Raw genomic sequence first — 20,607 nt, forward strand, 5'->3', positions numbered from 1 at the left:
TCGATCATATTTTCATGGTCTTGATCTTGAGCTGGACTCAACCACAAGACTGACAAAAGTTCTTACTTGACTACTAAAACAGTACTCATGGAGTCAGAGTTTGGTTAACATGGTCCAGATATCCTCTGATGGTATATGTAATTTCTCCATTATGGGTGCAAAAATCATATTTTTCCATTGCCAGCAATTTAAAATTAGCCAATTAGACACAGCAGAAGGAGGTCAAGAGGGAATGGAACCATTTACCTACTAGACTAGAGGCCAGAAACAATATTTACATAAAGTGCCACTTTTAATCTCTCTCGTTAATATATATATATATATATATATATATATATATATATATATATATATATATATATATATATATATATATATATGTGTGTGTGTGTGTGTGTGTGTGTGTGTGTGTGTGTGTGTGTGTGTGTGTGTGTGTGTGTTTGAGTTTATTACTTCAGTTCTGTGCTGGATTATTATTCCAAATGGGAGTTACAGTATATATATACATATATATATATATATATATATACACACCATAAATAAACGCATGAAGTCATGCAATAATTGTTTAACAAAATCTAATCCAAATTTTGTGGCTGGATCAAACTGACTGTTGTAGAATTTCTCACAAATGTGTTGCATTTCTAGGTTGCTTTGCTTTCACCTTTCTGTCCAGTTCAACCAGCTCCATGGGGTTTAATTGTGAAGACACTACTATACAGTCAATGATTTGAGGCCTTCATGTCTTCTGAGGTAGTCTTGCCATAGCCTGGAGGTATGTTTTAGGTCATTATCTGGCTGTAGGATGAACTCTGGACAAAGTATGCCAGAAAATATTCAATGACACTGCAAAATACTGTGCATGTCTTTTTGGCTCATACTGCCAGAAAGTGCATGCTGCTGACTCTGGATTCAACAAAAGCCCCAGACCATCCCGCTTTCTCCACCAATTTTGACAGTCGGTGTTACAAAATAAGGAATCATCCCATTTCATGGCATACAAAAGTGAGTGTCAGAACTTAATTTTCCTATATCCAATTAGCGACATGACATGGCAACCCAGATGACTGGCTCATTAGAACTCATTACATTCTATGCCGAATGAGCAACTATTGATATGAATGGGAATGCTAACAAACAGGACTCCTTTCTAGCCACCTGGTTTATAACAACTAAATTTCGTAATCCAATATTTAAATTATATGCAATTATAAGCAACCTTCCCCAACATTTGAAGAAGACTACCTCAAAATACTTCAGTGACATCACATTCATGTTGGTTTGTATAAGGTTATGGGTACAAAATCATAATGATAAATATAGGGCTGCCAATTTGATAATCAGGATTAATCACTAAATTTATAATAAATTGTTTTAATTAATTTTAATTGAGGTAGGGTTAGGCAAACTTCCTGCAAACTTAAGCTCCAACTCTGCTTCAATACACCTGCCTATTTGTTTCCAGTAATCCTGAACGCCTTCATTAGCTGGTTCAAGTATGTTTGATAAGGGCTGGAGCTGAACTCTGCAGAATTGTCCCAAATGGCAGATTTAATGTGCACTTGTGTTCTTGCCACCACATGTGCATATCCGTTAAGTCCACGAGACCCTATGGTGTCCATTCGTCATTTCAGCTTTTAGAAGCATGCCCACGAGCACCCACTTTGTGACCAAAATGTTCCCTCAATGCACACTTTTGCTGTGCCCAGCAGTCAAAGAGGTATTACGTTATGAAAGTGTGTATTCAGAGGAAGATCACAAGGGTTTAGAGTGCCATGTGGAACAAGGTAGCCCTACAGAAACAGGACTGGCTAGCCCTTGAAGGAGTGGATGGCAGATCTACAATGGCCTTCATAATAATATTAATTATAATATTTCTTGAATAATTATTAATCAAAGTTACATTTATGCATGTTAGAGAATAAGTTGAATATGGCTTTAGTCTGCCTTTTTACCCTCTAAGAAGCTGCTCTCATTGTGTGCGTAACCATGACCGATAAGGTTTAGGGCTGAGGCAACCTTGAAGTAAGATACTTGTTTCTCTGCGTATGTTTGTTAGTATCTGTCTGAACAGGGAGAAGCTCAGACAGTCCACTGCCGATGTCCAGCGTATCAGATATACGTCTTTGGAGAGATGTATTGCGTAGAACCTCTGATCACTCAAAAGATATGCTTCAAGCTTGCGTCCATATGTGGAAATTGTCTACATTTATCTAGATTTTAGAACCAATCAGAATTTTGATGACTTATGCATTGATGCTATTAGCAACCTCTGTTAGGGTATAATTGCTGGTGTTTTTTGTAAAGCAGAGCGGCCTACGAGCTCCATCGCAAGTGTTGAAGCTGCAGAGCTGGCGCCAGGGCACCTCCATCAGGGGGGCATTTAAATTTCTAGGGGGGCACAAATCACGTTGTGGGGGGGGGGGGGGTGCAATCTGTGATCGCGTGCAGTTGCTGAAACTCGCTAAAGCAAAGCAGAGAAGTCAGCACAGCCCTAGGCATTGTGCCTCGCCAATCAATGTCCATTTAGTGTTTGGAGACTGTTCTCAGTGAATATTGATACATGAAATTATTTGTGATCAATTTAAGTAAATAAAAATGTTTATTTATTTATTTATTTACTTATGTTTTATTTCTTTGAAACATAATTTCCTATCATTTAAAATATTTTATTGACACCCTAAATGATAAATCCTCATGGCAAAACAAGATTTGCAAGAGGAGGCAGGGATAAAAGTGTGGTGGTTAATTAATTACTATTGTTAATAGTCCTTCTAATTGTGCTTTTGTTAACGGGTGTGACTTGACACTGGATTGTTAATGGTTTATGTACACGCTAGGCCTCAGATGGGAACAGATTATTAGAGCAAGACTTGCTGCTGTTGACACGGATAATGACTTTTTTAATAGAGCCAACATAAATGTGGATTTGGTCACTAGGCTCAGTAAATTAACAGCTGTGTAAATTAAATTTAAGCAAGTATTAAAATCAATGACCTTGAAAAACACACCTGGCCATTCTTTAACATTCCAAAGCAAATGTTACAATTCAAAACTATAGCCAAGGTATGCTTGAAAGAAATAAACAGTAACTTCAAAAGGATGATTCTGTTTAAAGGAAAAAGACATGCATGAATTGATCAAGAGCGCTGTAATCTGATTCAGAATAAAATTATATATTTCAAAGGACCCTGAACTCAGAGGCAGCCCAAGGGCTTTTGAAAAGATGAAAGTCACGTTTCTGACAGCACAAGATGAAATTCATCATTTTAAATGTATCACATAAACACAACATTAGATCCAAGTTTATACAGTTGAGGTTTTATCACTTTAAAGTTTAAATTGTGTTTTTGAGTAAAATGCAATATGTTTTCCACATCTCAAACACACTGACTGCCTCTCAAGTGCCCCCGGCAATTTCTTCAACACCACTATTGTTTCCATAGTAAACAAATGAATAAAATGAACATCTTTATAACAGGGTGTCCATTAAATAAATGTTTTGATGAAGTGTTCAATAAATTAATGATCTGCAAAAAGTCTTTAAAAAGTAATAACCAAGAATAGGAGTTGGTGGTACAATCGAAATCTCAAAAGGTGTATTATATCATGGAAACATAAAATTTTTGCTATAGTTATTTTTGCTGGAAATTCAATACAAAAAGAAATACAACACAACTGTTAATTATTTTTGAGGAAACATAAAAACATAAAAAATTATATGAATATTAAAAAAAAACATTTAAAAATGTCAGTTAACTTGATCAGTCTTAGATAAATATTATGCTAATATAAACATAAAAATCTAATAGTATCTGTTGTTAATTTATAACAATGTGGTGTAAAGGAATGGCCAAGACGCATTAAAAATTCTGTTTTTAGTTGAAAATGGTGTTGTGTAAACACCCCCTAGAAGACCAAATATAATACTCTATATAGGATTACAGTAGTTTCGATGGACTCACTCAAAAATAAAGATGTTCACAAACAAACTTCTTCAAAATCTGTCTCGAGGCACGTTTGAGCCCCATCTTACAGAGGATTAGGCCTGGTGAGTGGAATCATTTGATTGTGTATGTGTGTTGATGACAGGGGTCTAAAAGTATATCAACTAATCCAGACTTAAGTAAGCTTAAGTATACAGCACTTTTCCAGGCACCCTAGATGACATGACGCAAAATTAGTCAAATTTTATTAAAATAATATTTATTTCATGCTTTTTCTGATGCCAGGACCTCATTCGTCCCGTAAAAATGGGCATGGCAATTTGTAAATTTTATGGGTCTTGCTTCCGGTCTCATTTGCTTCCAGCTATTTTTAGCTGTACAAAACTACTCGTTTTGCTGTTTGACACTGCAAATTGGTGTCTTACCATATTATTTTAATGTATTATCTTAAGAGCACACTGATTTGTAGTGCAAACAGTTTTACCATTTACTGCACGTTGTTATTCTAATGGTTATTTTCCTATAGCGGCTAATGAAATGGAAATCTCACCCATAGGCTTACTTCCACGTTGAAGAAAAAAGGTGGATAGAATTTTAAAATAAATGTGGATCACAAATGATCCAGACTAGACACAAAACTTGTTTGTCCACCTAGAATACCCTAGCAAAAACCAAATCAATTTTATTGTATTATTTTGTCTTGTTTCTGTATCCATTTTTGACTCAAAGTGACAATTTGTGCAAAGAATATGTGCTTTATGAGTACTAATAAACAGCCAATATGTTAATAATAGGCATGCTAATATGCAACTAGTTAATATTGAGAATTGGTCCCTATACTAAAGTGTTACCAAATCTTATTAACTGTTCTACTGAAGAAGAAAAGAAAACATCTATATCTTGGAAGGCCTGAGGGTGAGTAAATTAACAGCAAATTTTCATTTTGAGGTGATTTATCACATTACTTTAATTTTTTTATATTTTTATTTTATTTTAAGGTGTGTTATAATTGTATAGTACAATTCCATCAAATTCAACTGAATGACCCCTAAATATTATCAAGTATCTGAATAATAAATATTATATTTGAGCTAATGACAATGCAGCCAAGCATTAGTATTCCAGGTTAAACCAATATTACACTGAGAGGACAATGATCTCCAAAATGTTTTGCCCCACCTTCCAAGGTTAAACCTCTAATTCCTCACTAAACAAATGTATAAAGCCCCAGCTGGTCAACACAAACTGTTCAGAGCTTCAATCTTCCCACATCTCTGGATTTCATGTCCTGTATTCATTCTTTCTTGACAAATCATTCTTGTGACTTGGTTCTTTTCAATGAAACAGGTGAATTGGTGCGTTAAGTGGACTTCAGAATTTGTTCATCAGACTGATGCAGTGGGATTGTTTCGTTAGTCAGTCTTTAACAGATTTCTAGCATATAAATGACCCATATCAAGATGATTACAGTAGACTATTATTAAAAGCATGTGAAATGTCACAGAATGTCTTGTAATGGCATTTTGTTTTGCTGTTTTCAGGTTAAATGAAACAAAATTTTCAAAAAGAACCAATTTGCAGAAATGATTCAGACTTACACTAGGTAAACAGCAGTTGTTATTTCTTTAAAATGAAAATGAACATTCAAAATAACATGAGGTCAAGACAAAGAGGTCCACGATACCAGACAAAGCAATCCATTAGCAATCCCTAAAATCAATTTTACACTTTTAGAGACCTACAAAAGAAGAAAAAAACATCAATTGGTAAAATATCATGAAATGTCATGTTCTATGTTGTTGTAAAAGAAGAAAAATATATAATTAAACACAATAATTTTGAATGGCCATGGGTTGCTATTCACTTAGATAAAAGGAGCAAAAAATAAATGTAAATGTTCATTAATTAAAAGGATAATAAAGTAAAGAATGAATCCAAAGCAATCAATGGATTTGAAATCAGAGAATGTATATTCAGATTGTGTTGAATTAGCTTTGGCCTTTCTTGTTCTCATTCTACTATTGTAGTTTATTATGCATTTACATGCTACTTACAAATTGGTTGAGTATTTCACAAGTTGACAGCAGAGCATGTGTGGAATCTTGTGAAGACTTCAAATCAAATCAAGCTCCACTGTTGTGGAAAAATTATGATTATGTGGCGTCACTTTGATTGACTGTAACAGGAATCCAATTATTAAGCTAAGCCATAAGTTTCTTCAGGATACCAAAGAAGCGATACCTATCAAGATGACATTTACACCTATCCAGGGTGTCCTATCCAGACACAATTAGACTATAATTTGTCTTTACACAAACTGCAGCACGGTGTGACACATTGACAGCCACTTTAAATATATTTTATGTTTAATATGGAGGATTTTGAACCAATGGGATTTTGAAAACTTTTATGATATCTTGTACCACTTCATTGATTAGGAAGCCTGGGTTCTAGGGATGTACTCAAAGACGAATACCTTAGGTTGCCCAGACTATTATTTTCACGCATACTCAATTTGGAAAAAAAGTTCAGAAAACAGACCATTTAAACAAACAAACCAAACCAGAACAAATAGACATCAGACTCTAGCATGAAAGCATATTTAAAGTACCATCTGCCACAGCTCATATTCTCAGCCGAATTTGTCCTGTTGAACAGAATATGATGCATAAATCATGTTATTCAGTCCATAAAGTGGATTAATCGTTAAAAATAGACAATAATAGCATGTGGATAGTCCTGTGGGGATCAGGACTTTTAAAAATAGACTTAGCCCCATCTCTCAAATTCACAAATGTACAAATGCATACACTCATTCAGTATTAAAGCACTAAGCCTCCTTGAAAGGTTTGCATCAGCAGGAAGGCTAGAGCAGTCTCGCAAGGTTCTGCATTCTCCCCACAACACAAGCAAAACAGGGCAGGGTTGAGAAACGACCGGAAAGAGTTGGGACGTTAATACTTTAAGAATTCAGGAGATGGTTTAAGTAACACACCACTGTGTTGTGACGTAGGTTTTGTAAGCACAGTTTGGAAACCATCTTCTTAAGACTTCCAGGATATCACAAATCTGTCTAAATCTGTGTTAGTGAGCCCTCCTTTGCCAAGATAATCCATCCACCTCACAGGTGTGGCACATCAAGATGCTGATTAGACAGCATGATTATTGCACAGGTGTGCCTTAGGCTGGCCACAATAAAAGGCCAAGAGGAATCTCGGCAAAGGAGAAGTGCTCACTATCACAGATTTAGACAGATTTGTGAACAATGTTTGAGAAAAATAGGCCTTTTGTGTACATAGAAAAAGTCTTAGATCTTTGAGTTCAGCTTATGAAAAATGGGGGCAAAAACAAAAGTGTTGCGTTTATAATTTTGTTCAGTGTACAAAAAAAGTTGCAAATGTGAAAAAAGATGCAGTCTTGAGATATAAAGTCACAATTGTGATTATGAAAACATTAAGATGTAATTGTTGTAGATATAAAGTCACAAATGTGAAATAAAAATAAAAGACAATTGCTAGATACAAGGCCACAATTAGGAAAGAAAATTGCAAAGACAAAATAATGACATAAGAAGCTATAATTGAGAAATAAAGTTGCAAATATGATATAAAACTGCAACTTGAGATATGAAGTCATAGTTAGAGTTACACTTGCAGTTACATGAAAATGAAATGAACTGATTCACAGAAATTACCTTTTTCTCTAATCAAACTCTCTCTGTATTTTTCTTATTCTAAATTAGAATAAGAACTACTAAAAGCAGGGTTATAGCAGAACATCCCCATCTTAACACTTTCGTACTGCATCTACTACTATGGTGTTCAGTCGTGATTCAGATATAATTTGGCAATTCAGATATAATAAAGGCAGCACAAAATCCGCTTTGGCTTACATACCATAAAATGGTGTTTAAACAGACTTTCTAATGCACTACCTCATGCTCACACTATTGATTTTTTGTGCAAGAATGAGCACCGGTTAACAGCGACAAAGTCTGACTTGGTTTTCAAATATTGGATACTTTTTAGGAACCAGCAGACACGCTGATGAGACTGTTGTCAGAGCTTCATCCCTAAAACTAAGCTGATCGGTTGATAGGAATGTTACGCCAAAACCCCGAAAGATGTTGATCCGTGCACATGTCCTACTTGGCGAAATAATGCTAAGCCTTTAGCACTACATTCACAAAAGTCCAGAACACCCACACAGATTGAGACCAGCCACATGCAATATCAGCACAAGGCAAATTATGATGTTATGGTTGCAAATGCGTGGGTTTCCTATTGATGCCACTGGTTCACCCTTCTTTCAAGCATGCGGGATGCACACAGCTCATTACATTTGTCCGTCGCTTCTATTTTTTCCTGTTAACAGCTGTGAGACTGCAGAATTCCGGCTGATTATGTGCATTCAACCTTTTAGGGAAAAAACAACAACAACAACAGCCACAATAGATAAACACACGCAACTGCCAGCCAAGAATTGTTAGAGTTGGAACATTGTGTTAACAAGATTAACACTAAAGAAATCTTTTTTTTTTTTTTTTTGTCAACAACTGTAAAGGTAAAAAGATGTTTTATGATGATAAAATCATTGTTTTTAATTAACCCATCCCGGGCATGTTCAACAACCAACTAACAATTATTTAGAAAAAGAAGAATTGATTTAGATAATCTAATCGCAGTATGCTGGAGACTGATCACATGGGGCCAAGGTTATTTACAATGTTACGTTTCAACAAGCAAATAATTGTTAAGATACAGCAACACTTCCTGTTTATTGATAAGTTAAATGTAAATGCTTTGTTTTGTCTTCAAAACAATGGAAAAGTCTAAAAACTGGAATTGAAATTCTAACAAAAATTGAAACAAAAGGAATTAGAATTTTTTTTTTTTTTTTTTTTTTTGCTTCTACGCCATAGTTCAAAAGTTGTGAGCTAAGGCGTCAACACTTTATAAGGTTTCATTTGTTAACATGAGTTAACCACATTAGTCAACATGAACTAACAATTAACAATGCTTCTACAGTAAGTAAGTAAATTTTATTTATATAGCACATTTAAACATAGCAAAGCTATCCAAAGTGCTTAACAATGTAACAGAAATTAATGTTATTAATTAAAGCATTTATTAATGTTAACTTCTACATTTACTGATACATTTTTAACATCAAAAGTTGCATCTGTTAACATTAATGTACTTTGAACTAACATGAACAAACAATAAAACATTTATTTTTATTACTTACTACTTCTAAATGTTAATAAATATTGTAAGAAAATATATGGTGCGTTTTTAGTTCATGTTAACTAATGCAGTAACTAATGTTAACAATATATAATTAAAACCAAGATGGTGCCGCTGATGGCAGCTATTGTGATGGCCCCCATCTTCACACGGATCTTCAACAGATCACTGGAGCTGTGTGAAGTCCCCTCATGCTTCAAATGCTCCACCATCATCCCCGTCCCAAAGAAACCCAAATTTACTGGACTTAATGACTACAGACCTGTGGCCCTAACGTCTGTAGCCATGAAATCATTTGAAAGACTGGTTTTGGCTTATCTGAAGGACATAACTGGTCCCCCCTTACTGGACCCCCTGCAGTTTGCCTACAGAGCAAACAGGTCTGTGGATGATGCAGTCAACATGGGACTGCACTTCATCCTGCAGCATCTGGACAGACCAGGGACTTATGTGAGGATCCTGTTTGTGGACTTCAGCTCCGCTTTTAACACCATCATCACGGAAACCCTTCAGAATAAACTAACCCAGCTCTCTGTCCCCACCTTCATCTGTCAGTGGATCAACAGCTTCCTGACAGACAGACAGCAGTTTGTAAAGCTTGGTAAATTCACATCCAGCACTTGTACCATCAGCACTGGAGCTCCTCAGGGCTGCGTACTCTCCCCACTGCTCTTCTCCCTCTACACCAGACTGCACTTCTAAAGACCCCTCTGTCAAGCTCCTGAAGTTTGCAGATGACACCACACTGATCGGCATCATCCAGGACGGTGACAAGTCTGCTTACAGACAGGAGGTTAAGGAGCTGGCTTTCTGGTGCAGTCTTAACAACCTGGAGCTTAACATGCTCAAAACTGTGGAGATGATTGTGGACTTCAGGAGAAACCCCCCTGCTCTCCCCCCACTCAACATCATGAACAGCACTGTGACTGCAGTGGAGTCATTCAGATTCCTGGGCACCACCATCTCTCAGAACCTGAAGTGAGATATTCACATAGACTCCATTGTCAGAAAGGCCCTGCAGAGGTTGTACTTTCTTCGCCAGCTGAGGAAGTTCAACCTGCCACAGGACTTACTGAAACAGTTCTACTCTGCCATCATTGAATCCATCCTCTGCACTTCTATAACTGTCTGGTTCAGCTCAGCTACCAAAACTGACCTCAGAAGACTACGGAGAATAGTCCGGACTGCTGAGCGAATCATTGGTACAACCCTCCCCACTCTCCAAGAACTGTACTTATCCAGAGTGAGCAAAAGGGATGGTAAAATCACTCTGGACCCCTCACACCCAGCACACTCCCTCTTTGAACTGTTACCGTCTGGTCGACGTTACAGAGCTCTGAGAACCAGAACGACCAGACACAAGAACAGTTTCTTCCCTCAGGCAATCCATCCCATGAACACTCAACAATAAATGTGGAACACACATCTATAATACATTATCCATTCACCATACTCACTTATTTTATTTTTATTTCTAATTTGCACATACTTGACCTGTACATACATAGTTGTCTATATTATATATTGTGTTTTTGCTGCTTTGTACATTGCTTATTTGGATATTTGGATATTATTCTTTTATTGTCCTGTCCTGTTGCTGTCTTTCTGTTGCACTTTAGAGCTTCTGTCACTACAACAAATTCCTTGTAAGTGTAAACATACTTGGCCAATAAAGCTCATTCTGATATCTTATTTGTAAAGTGTTACTGCTAAAGCATAAGTGAACTTTGAACTATAGGTGGCGCTAGAGAGATTGAAATAGAGAGCCCAAATTTACCATACAATAGATTGAGCTTATCTGTTATGAGTGTGTCAAAAAATAAGAAAACTAATAGATCCAGTAGCAAAAGCGGACAGTAGTGGAGTACATTTACTTGAGTGTTGTACTTAAGTACACTTTTTTTTGACAGCATATCAGTAATCACTCTTGTCGGGTTACATAAAGTGAATTTCCCAGCATTTTTTTAACACTGACCAGATGCAAATGTGATATGTTTTTGCAACGATTCAATATTAAGAAGTTTATATTGTGGTACGTTTTAGACACAATATTGTCTGATTTTGCAAAATTGTGTAAATGAAAATATTACCTATAAAGCCAAAGAACAACTGTTGTGCATCTCCTAACAAAACACAATAGGTGTTTGACTTGAAGCAGCACTGCACCGATGTTCTATGTATGATATCAATGCACTGCAAGAGTGATGATGTCAAATAAATCTTGCTGTTGTAAAGTTATACAGATAGAGTTGTGTTGCTGCGTTTTAAAGCAGGTTTTATTTTTTTTTTTATTTTTTTTTTTGATCAGTCTGTATTTGCAGCATTTTCACTGTCCACTCGGTTCAAATGTGGATGAATGGCTACACATAGATGTGTGCGCACACTGCCAGAGCTGTGAGAGATCACTACCATCCTGCTTTTGTGGGGGTGGGCGGGGGTGTTAATTTATTTATTTATTTTCAACTCACTTGTTTTATTTCTATCATTTTTTTACATTCTAAAAGCTTTTTATTCTCAAGATACTACAAGTTAGTCTGTGTATTCAGTAGGTCTAATGCATTGTAAGTTGCTTCAGAGGTATTGCAAGTATTACATACAACAAAAATAAAACAGTGCATTGATATAAAAAAGGAAATTTACTTTTGGTACTTGAGTACTTTTAAATGCAAGTACTTCTGTACTTCTGTACTTTTACTTAAGTAAAAATCTGTCTTTACAACTTTCACTTGTAATGGAGTAATATTTGACCAGCAGTAACTGTACTTTCACTCAAGTAATGGAATTGTGTACTTTGTCCGCCTCTGTCCAGTAGGCACCTTTATAACGTTATTAAGTTGCATGTCTGAGTGCTAATATCTTCAAATGCCTGTAGGCTCGTTAAACAAAATTGCATTAAAGCAAATTATTTGTGGTTTAACAGGAAGGACATGTTCAGACATGCACCGTTGCAGTTTAAGTCCTGAGTCATCACCACATGAACTGATGACATAACGAAGAGTTCTGTAAGGTCAGAGCGCTAAGGGCGATTAGCACTGCACAACTGCACTGCAGCACTGACCACATGTGCATGCAATCCACAGCTGCAGTCCCTTTTAAACGTCAACTGAGATGTTTCAGAAATTTTTCTGGAAGCTAACTCCATTCACATAAGATTGACTTAAACGGTTTCATCTCTTGGTCATATTTTAACCCCCCCCCCAAAAAAAAAATCTATTTTGGTCCAAAACAGAGCCTGTTTTAGGACCATTCACTTTTTTGTTTGTCTGTTTGTTTGTTTGTTTGTTTGTTTGTTTGTTTGTTTTTTGTAAAACTGAAGGTATTTTCCCAATCACAGTGACATGTTTGTTTTGCATGGTTTTAGAAACATTTAAAAAATAAATTATGAATTTTATATATATATGGCATAGTAAATCAAACATTTGGACAAAACAACTTACGTTTTTTGCTACTTAGACATTCCACAAATGAAATTTGCTGCTACCTTCCTGGTGCCCATTATAATGAATCTGGTCTATGAACTTCCGTTAACTCACCACCAGAGGTTACTCGCTCACCACATGGACTCTTGCACCACACTAACTGTTGCACGCCACCTCAGACTACAATTCCCATCATCCATTGCACTGACGACACACACACAGCTGATTGCACTGATCACACACCCTACATAAACCATGGACTTCCTGTATAGCGTATATCACTCTCCTAGCAACAGCGACTCTACGGAGCCCACTTAGTTGTCATAGTCTTTGCTTGTCTTGTGTGTGTTTTCTAGTGTTTTGATTTGTTGCCCTTGTTTCCTCAATTAACCCTTTGCCTTGCCATTCGGACTCTGTTTGCACCTCTCTTTGACTACTGCTCGAGTACCTGGATTATCTCTCTGCCTTGCCCTGTTGGATATTGTTCACCGATCGTCGACCCACGCTTGCCCTAGGATTACTCTTTGTCTTGCCTTGATGTTACTGTTTGCCATTGCATGAACCTTGCTTGTTTTTGTGACCTCGCCTTTGAATAAAGCCTTGCAGATGGATCCGCACGTCTCACATCTTGTTTGCCCTTTTACACCCATGCTGAGAAATGATTGCACTGTCGACATTCCGACATAGCAGTGATTATGGCAAGCTCTTCCATATCCATAAAACATTGGTTAAATGCAAATATAATTAATCTTTCTCCACTGAAGCATTATTTGAAAAGGAATATTAATTTCCTTGTCAAAAACAAAATGCACATCCTTGAACATCCAACGTGATTTCTCAATGCGTAGGGGGGCAACAGATGAATTTTAGGTGAGGGACAGAATGTATAATCTTAACAATACTATTTATAATTCACTCTTTCAGCATGAAAATATGCTCAAAAATACCAATAGCAGAAAAAAAGATGTTGTGAAATAAAGTATCTATTAAAATAAGATAAAGCTGAATTAATAATCACGTATTTAACAAGTTAGATTAAAGCAATTAACAACACAGTGGTTATCACACTCTTAAAACACCAAAAATACTTTTGACCAGCACTTAATAAATTCCTCAAAAGGTTGCAAAGAGTGTGTTTTTTTCTATGTGTGAAAAAAAAAGAAAGTTTATGCTGTTGTCAGTCACATGGCGTCAGTCGTGTAGCTGTCAGTAGCTTTACTGTTAGTTGCATTGCTAACAGTTGCATTGTTATTGTCAGTGGCTATAAATGGTGTTGCTGTCAACGACATTACTATCAGTGATGTTGCTGTCAGTAGTGTTGCTGTTAGTGGCATTGCTGTCAGTCACATTGGTGTCAGTGGTGTAGCTGTCAATAGCAATTCTGTCAGTTGTGTTGATGTCAATCACGGGTGTCTGTGATGTTGCTGTCAACGGCATTACTGTCAGCAGCATTGCTTTCAGTCATGTTACTATAAATGGTGTTACTGTCTTTATTATCTTGGCTTTTCTGTCTTACTGTCAGTAGCGTTGCTGTTAGTTGCATTACTGCCAATAGAGTTGTTGTCAATGCTGTTGTTGTCAATGCAGTGATGTTGTTGTCAATGGTGCTACCGGATGTGTCATTGGTGTCACTGATATTGCCATAAGTGGGAATGCTTTAAGTTGCATTGCTATCAGTCCATTGCATTGGTGTTACTGCCAGGTGCATAGCTTTCAGCAACACTGGTGTCAGTGGTAAATAATAATAATAAGTTTAATTTGTATAGCACCTTTCCCAAGCTCAAGGATGCTTCACAATGACAAAAGCAATATAAGCAATCAATACAAACATAGATGGACAGTAGACATTTGCTAAGTCAAAGACATGCGATTGCAGTTGCAAACCATAGTAATAATACAAACAGTCAAATACAGCAAACAGTCAGATACAGCATTAAACCGTAACAGTTTAAGTAGAAACAGATAATGACCGATAATATTGTTAAACGGATAGGTTTAGAGTTTAGACTTAAATTCGTGCAGTGTGGTTATTGGCGAAGACACAGGGGCAATGATTTCCAAAATTTAGAAGCCATAAGAGAGAAAGATCTCCCTCCCATAGATGAAAGGCGAGATCTCGGAACACAACGAAATATATAAGAAATATGATATAGCTGTCAGTGGCATGGTCATTAGTTGTGTTGCTATCAATAGTGTTAATGTTATATTGTCAGTGGCATTGCTGTAATTACTCTCATACAGACAGTGGTGTTGCTGTCCGTGGCAGTGACTATCAGTAACATCGCTGTCAGTGCCATTGTAGTCAGTAGCATTGCTGTAAATGCAGTTGTTGTCTGTGATGTTACTATCAATGGCATTGCCGTCAGTGGCTCTGTTGTCAGTCACATTCATGTCAGTGTTGTAGCTGTCAGTAGTTACTCTACTCTACATTACTGTAGGAGGCATTGCTGTCAAATGGCTTTGATTTCAGTCACACTGGTGTTGGTGTAGCTGTCAGTAGCATTTTACATCTACAAGTATTCAGTATAATATATATATATATATATATATATACACTGCCCTCCAAAAGTTTGTAAACTCCCCTGGCAAAGTGTGGTTTTGGACGATATAAGCATAAATCCTTATCATTTTTTGGTGCAAATACATTAAAATAACTTGACATTATCATTGAAGACCAGCAATAAAACATAATAATGGCAATATATACATGTCAAAGTCAGACATGCCCCTTTGCCATCTGTGATGCCTGGTTACTGGTTTAAACTTGGCCCAGGTTTTTAAAAGATTTTTGTGTCAGCATACCTTAATACTGTAGCTTCAACAATTGATTACCAATTCAAAGTCAACGTTTGAATAAACTGATAGCTCGGGTATCCAGATTATGCAGAGCTGTAATAGCTGCTAATGGTGGATATTTTGATGAATCGAAAATTACAAATTTTTAATGTATAAACTGTTTATGTAATAAAATATGTTTTCGTAGTTTATGTTGTCCCTTATCAGTGCAAAATCATCACAAATTAAAAAGGATTCATGCCAATATTGTCCAAAACCCCACTTTTCTAGGGCCTTTCCAAACTTTTGGAGGGCAGTATATATATATATATATATATATATATATATATATACATACATACATACATACATTTTTTAAAGATATTTTAATATAAAAGTGGTACCACAATTTAGCCTGACACTTATTATTTGTGAGTGAGTCAGTGTGCGGTCACTATGTACAAACATTTGGTCGCACTGCCTTTTAGAATTCCACTGCTGTGCGACCTTTCCCAATTGCCATCTCTCTCTGTCTCTCTGTCCATTGGGTGCAGCAGGGAGTGCTGCAAATGTTTGAAAGTCACCTTTGCATAGTCACCTTTTCACACCCTTCCCCCCACATTCCTGTCTCTGAGCACATATGGCTCTGACTAATGATGTGCAAGGCTTTTTCAGATGCTGCTGCTGACTGCACAGACACGGAAAAAAAGGAAATAGAAAAATGAAGCAATCTAAAAGCACTCAATAGAAAATGTGATATTCATGATTTGGGTTTCTGCCACGCAAAAAGCCAGAGCCAGTCACCCTGTCATAACCACACAGACGTGCCTGGCATCCACACTGAGTATATCCTAGCACCAGTGCTAGGGTTGAGAATCGAGAACCGATTTTTATTCCATTTTGTGTACAAATACTGGAACCGAATGATTTTCATGATGTTTGGTTCTTGAGTGTCTGCAATTTTCTGCTGGTCTGGAAACAACAATATGGACACCAACACTCTGACAGTCTTCTCTACTGTAATCTACATTTGTCACCGGATGTCACAAAACAATTAAATATATACTTTGCATCTTCCTATCGCAATGTGTCGCAAATGAAGCGGTCAAAACAAATCACATTCCTTGTAGTAACTGATTGCTTGTTTATATGATGATGGTTCCTAATACAGGTACAGATTTTTTTGGTGTAATGTAATATGCATGAAATAAAGTATACAATACTTAACAAATATCAAGTATTTAAGAAATAATTAAATGTTACAAAATTAATTGGATGACTCGCACATTCAATTTACAAATGGACCAGCTCATTCTTATATTTAAAATATGATGGATAATATAGTGAGGATGAATTATCTACCATTGAAAATTTACTAAATAAATGATAGAATTGTTAAGTGCAATATGAATGGCATAGCTACGTCTTTCCTTCATTTCTATCAAGCTTCACAAGTCTTGGCACACACTGCTACCCTGTAGCTCCTCAGCTGCAGACAAATATGGAAAGAAACAGGGAGTCAAACAGGAGCCAAGGAGCAGATAGGGAGTTCATGTATGCCAGGCAGAATATGCAAGTGTGTGCATTCAGATTTGTAGTAGATGTCAGTGTGTGTGCTCAAAAGTGTAAGTCAGATCACTTGGGCGAACACTTGCATGTTCTAATTGAGGTGAGAGCTGGCGATGTTGCGGGTCGCACCTGAGGCAGCACTTCAAGCCAGAGGGATGCCCAAGAGCAACCTGTACCTCAAGAGCCCACTCCACACACACACACACACACACACACACACATAATCAAACAGTAATTAGAATTAGAAGCAGTGACTGAAATGGAGGGTAAAATTACAAACTGTGAAGGAGGTTTACAACTTTACAAAATGTACAGATCTGCATATGTTTACCTCGTGATTATGTCCCCAAAATGGCATGTTATATTTTGTATTAAGATAATTAAGTTTATTTTTAGGATCATTATGGTTATGGTCATGGCCATGGGCGTAGATCACTCGGGGACGTGGTTATTGTCCATCAGTGTATCTGATTTCTTAGTCAATTAAAAGCTAGAAATGAGAGAAAAATTAAAGTGCCTATACATAGGCAAAATGAAAGTTGCCTATACACACATATTTTTTAAATATGTTTACTATTTAAAATAACTGTTTTCTATTTGAATATATTTTATAAATATTATGTATATAACATTTATGTCCCCCTCACGCTACGCCCCTGGTCATGGCTACTGTAGTTAATCAGTGGAACCTTATTTTAAAGTGGTACCAATTCATAGCTTTCAGTCACGTGACCGGCTCGAAGCCCTGGAGGGCAAAACATCCATAGAAATGCAGCACAAGCATGAATTTTTCATCTGTTTCCCAGCCGCAAATATTTAGTTCACCTCTCAAAAGAATAAAACAAAGGTATTTCTGAACAAAATGCAAGTTTTGGCCATTTGCAATCAATATCAAGCACCCTCAGCAATACTTCAATCATAAACAGTGTGACAAAATCTTGTAAAAACACTTAAAGTGTTGTAATATATTTAAAACGGTAATATTAAAAGATTAAATTCAGTATTCTGATGCATCGTTTACATAGGCAAGCAGATGAGGCCGGAATATGAATGCAACTTAATGGTTCAGTGTTTTCCTTATAATGGTTTTCTATGGGAAGCCATTTAACTTATATTCTGGCTTCATCGTCTTGCCTGTACAAAATATACGTCATCAATAAGGTGTTTACTGAATTTCGCTTTTTAGTATCTGCGTTTTACTACATTATTACTTGATGCAATCTGCATAAGAATAACTGGCAGTCAGTGGAGCAAAGCTTCGTTTTGCCCGTCAGGTGGGCATTCCTATAAGGGTGTGACGTCACGTGAAAACATTTAGATATAGTGCTCATGTGGACAAAGCAGGTTTGATCCCGACCCATACCATGTACTTATCTGATTTGTCCTTTCTTCTCAATCATTTTTTCTCCCTTCTTTGCTGTCTGTACCAATAAAAAATGGGATAAAAATTAAAAGTCCCACAAAATCAAATTACCACACCAATGATTAAATTAAGTCAAATTAGGACAAACTTTCATCTCCTGGCTGTCATCACTTATCAGGAACATTCTGAAAACCAGGCATCCTCCACCTTCCCTCATGCCCTTATATCTTTCCATCACATCGATCCCATTTAAAGTAGAAACCTTTCCTCCCTCCCTGCAGGGACGTGTTCGCAGTGGTACAGCCAAATTAGAAAAACAACGTGTCCTTATTTGAGACATTCTCCAAAGCGGACTTGTGACCCTGGTGTCCCTGGCAGAAAGTGAAGACAAGAACCTGTCTGGAGTTGATTCAAATGCTGCTTCCAGAACTTGTATTCATCTTTCAGAGCTGATGCCACTCGTAAGGGGAAGAGAACAAACTTTCAGGACATCTTTAAATATTCAGTGAGGAGAATCTGGAAATGACAGTGCTTTTTTTAACCTTTATAAACTTTTAGGTGGAGTGTAATTTCTGCACCACTAGTGACACTGAACAAAACCGCAAAAAATAATGACTGTAAGTATATATAAGCATAAATAAAATGTAATTATAGCAAATAATAACTGTACTTACAATACAATGTCAATAAAATGAAAGCCCTCTTAAGTGTTCTTAAAGACAGAATACATTCATGATTGTTTGTTAATACACTTAAGTACACTTTTAAAAAGGTGCACTATGTAAAGCCAAATTTAACCTACAGTACATTTAAATCACTTTGTATTAACAATATTTAGTTGTGCTTTAAAGTACTTAATTATAATTTTCCCTTTAGTGTCAATATTACATGTAATATATTTTAAAGTACTCAAATGCAAAATCATCATTAAAAATGTGTAAAATTAGTTTCAATAGACATTACATTAGTGTATTTCAGTTTACCAAAAATACTTTTCAGTACATTTGTCAGTACGTATTAACCATATTTAAAAAGAAAATAGAAGTAATTATGAAATCTCATATGAAGATATTTAAGTGCTACTTAACTGGGTCGACAAGGCACTCTAAATTTCAACTAACTGCATTTAATATGATTTTTTTAAGTGTCAGCATTATATATATATATATATATATATATATATATGAACAGTTCAGATGCAAAAGCCGCTAAACGCCACCTCCGTCAAAAATGAGATAATGACATTGAGCGAATACTTACAGCACATAGTACACGTTCAACAAATATTTTTGCTTCAAATCCTCTAAATCCCAGCGTCAGCCCATTCAGAAATATCGGTTTGTTGGCAAAAGCCTCTAGACGCCACTTCCCTTTGGCAGCAAAAGCCGCTATGTTCCGAGAACCAATCAGAAGGTGAGAATCAAATCATATGATTTCGAGCGGTTTCAATACAGTGAGGAGCCGGTTTTTCTGTGGAGATTGTTTAAATATTCAGATTCAGATTGAGATTTTTAACATAAAAGATGGAGTACGATGAATCAGAATCAGAATCAGAATCAGAATCAGAAAGAGCTTTATTGCCAAGTGTGTTTGCACACACAAGGAATTTGTCTTGGTGTTATGAGCTACCAGTACAGAAAGTACAAACATAGTGCAGACAACATATAATTAAGGTGATGAACACTAATGAAGAGAATATACAATAATTAAGAATAACAATAGTAATAAAAATAAAAAATATACAGAAAAGAGACTTGACCATAGACAGAACTGTGAATGTGCATGTGTCCTATGTACAGATGAAGGTTTGATGGGTTATTTACAGATGTACAGTACCGGGGTGTGTTATGTGTTGTTCAGGTGGGATACGGCCTGGGGGACAAAACTGTTCTTGTGTCTGGCTGTTCTGGTGCTCAGTGATCTGTAGCGCCGGCCAGAGGGCAACAGTACAAAGAGAGAGTGAGCTGGGTGTGAGGGGTCCAGAGTGACTTTCTTAGCCCTTTTCCTCACTCTAGAGGTGTAAAGTTCTTGGAGGCTGGGCAGAGGGGCACCGATAATTCTCTCAGCAGTCCTAACTGTCCGTTGTAGTCTTCTGATGTCTGTTTTGGTAGCTGAACCAAACCAAACAGTTATAGAAGAACATAGGACAGACTCAATGATTGCAGAGTAGAACTGTTTCAGCAGCTCCTGAGGCAGGTTGAACTTCCTTAGCTGGCGGAGGAAGTACAGCCTCTGCTGGGCCTTTTTCGCAATAGAGTCAATGTGATTGTCCCACTTCAGGTCCTGAG

At 36.7% G+C, this 20,607-nt stretch overlaps 1 protein-coding gene across 1 annotated transcript in view; it reads right to left on the minus strand.

The window, feature by feature from the left end:
- Positions 1-20,607, minus strand: part of iqsec3a (IQ motif and Sec7 domain ArfGEF 3a) — a gene marked incomplete at both ends in the record, with an annotated part of 124,967 nt that overhangs the window by 95,299 nt on the left and 9,061 nt on the right. The gene's annotated exons all lie outside the window — the stretch shown is intronic.

This window comes from Barbus barbus (genome assembly GCF_936440315.1).
Source record: "Barbus barbus genome assembly, chromosome: 39".
NCBI classification, from domain to species: Eukaryota; Metazoa; Chordata; class Actinopteri; order Cypriniformes; family Cyprinidae; genus Barbus; species Barbus barbus.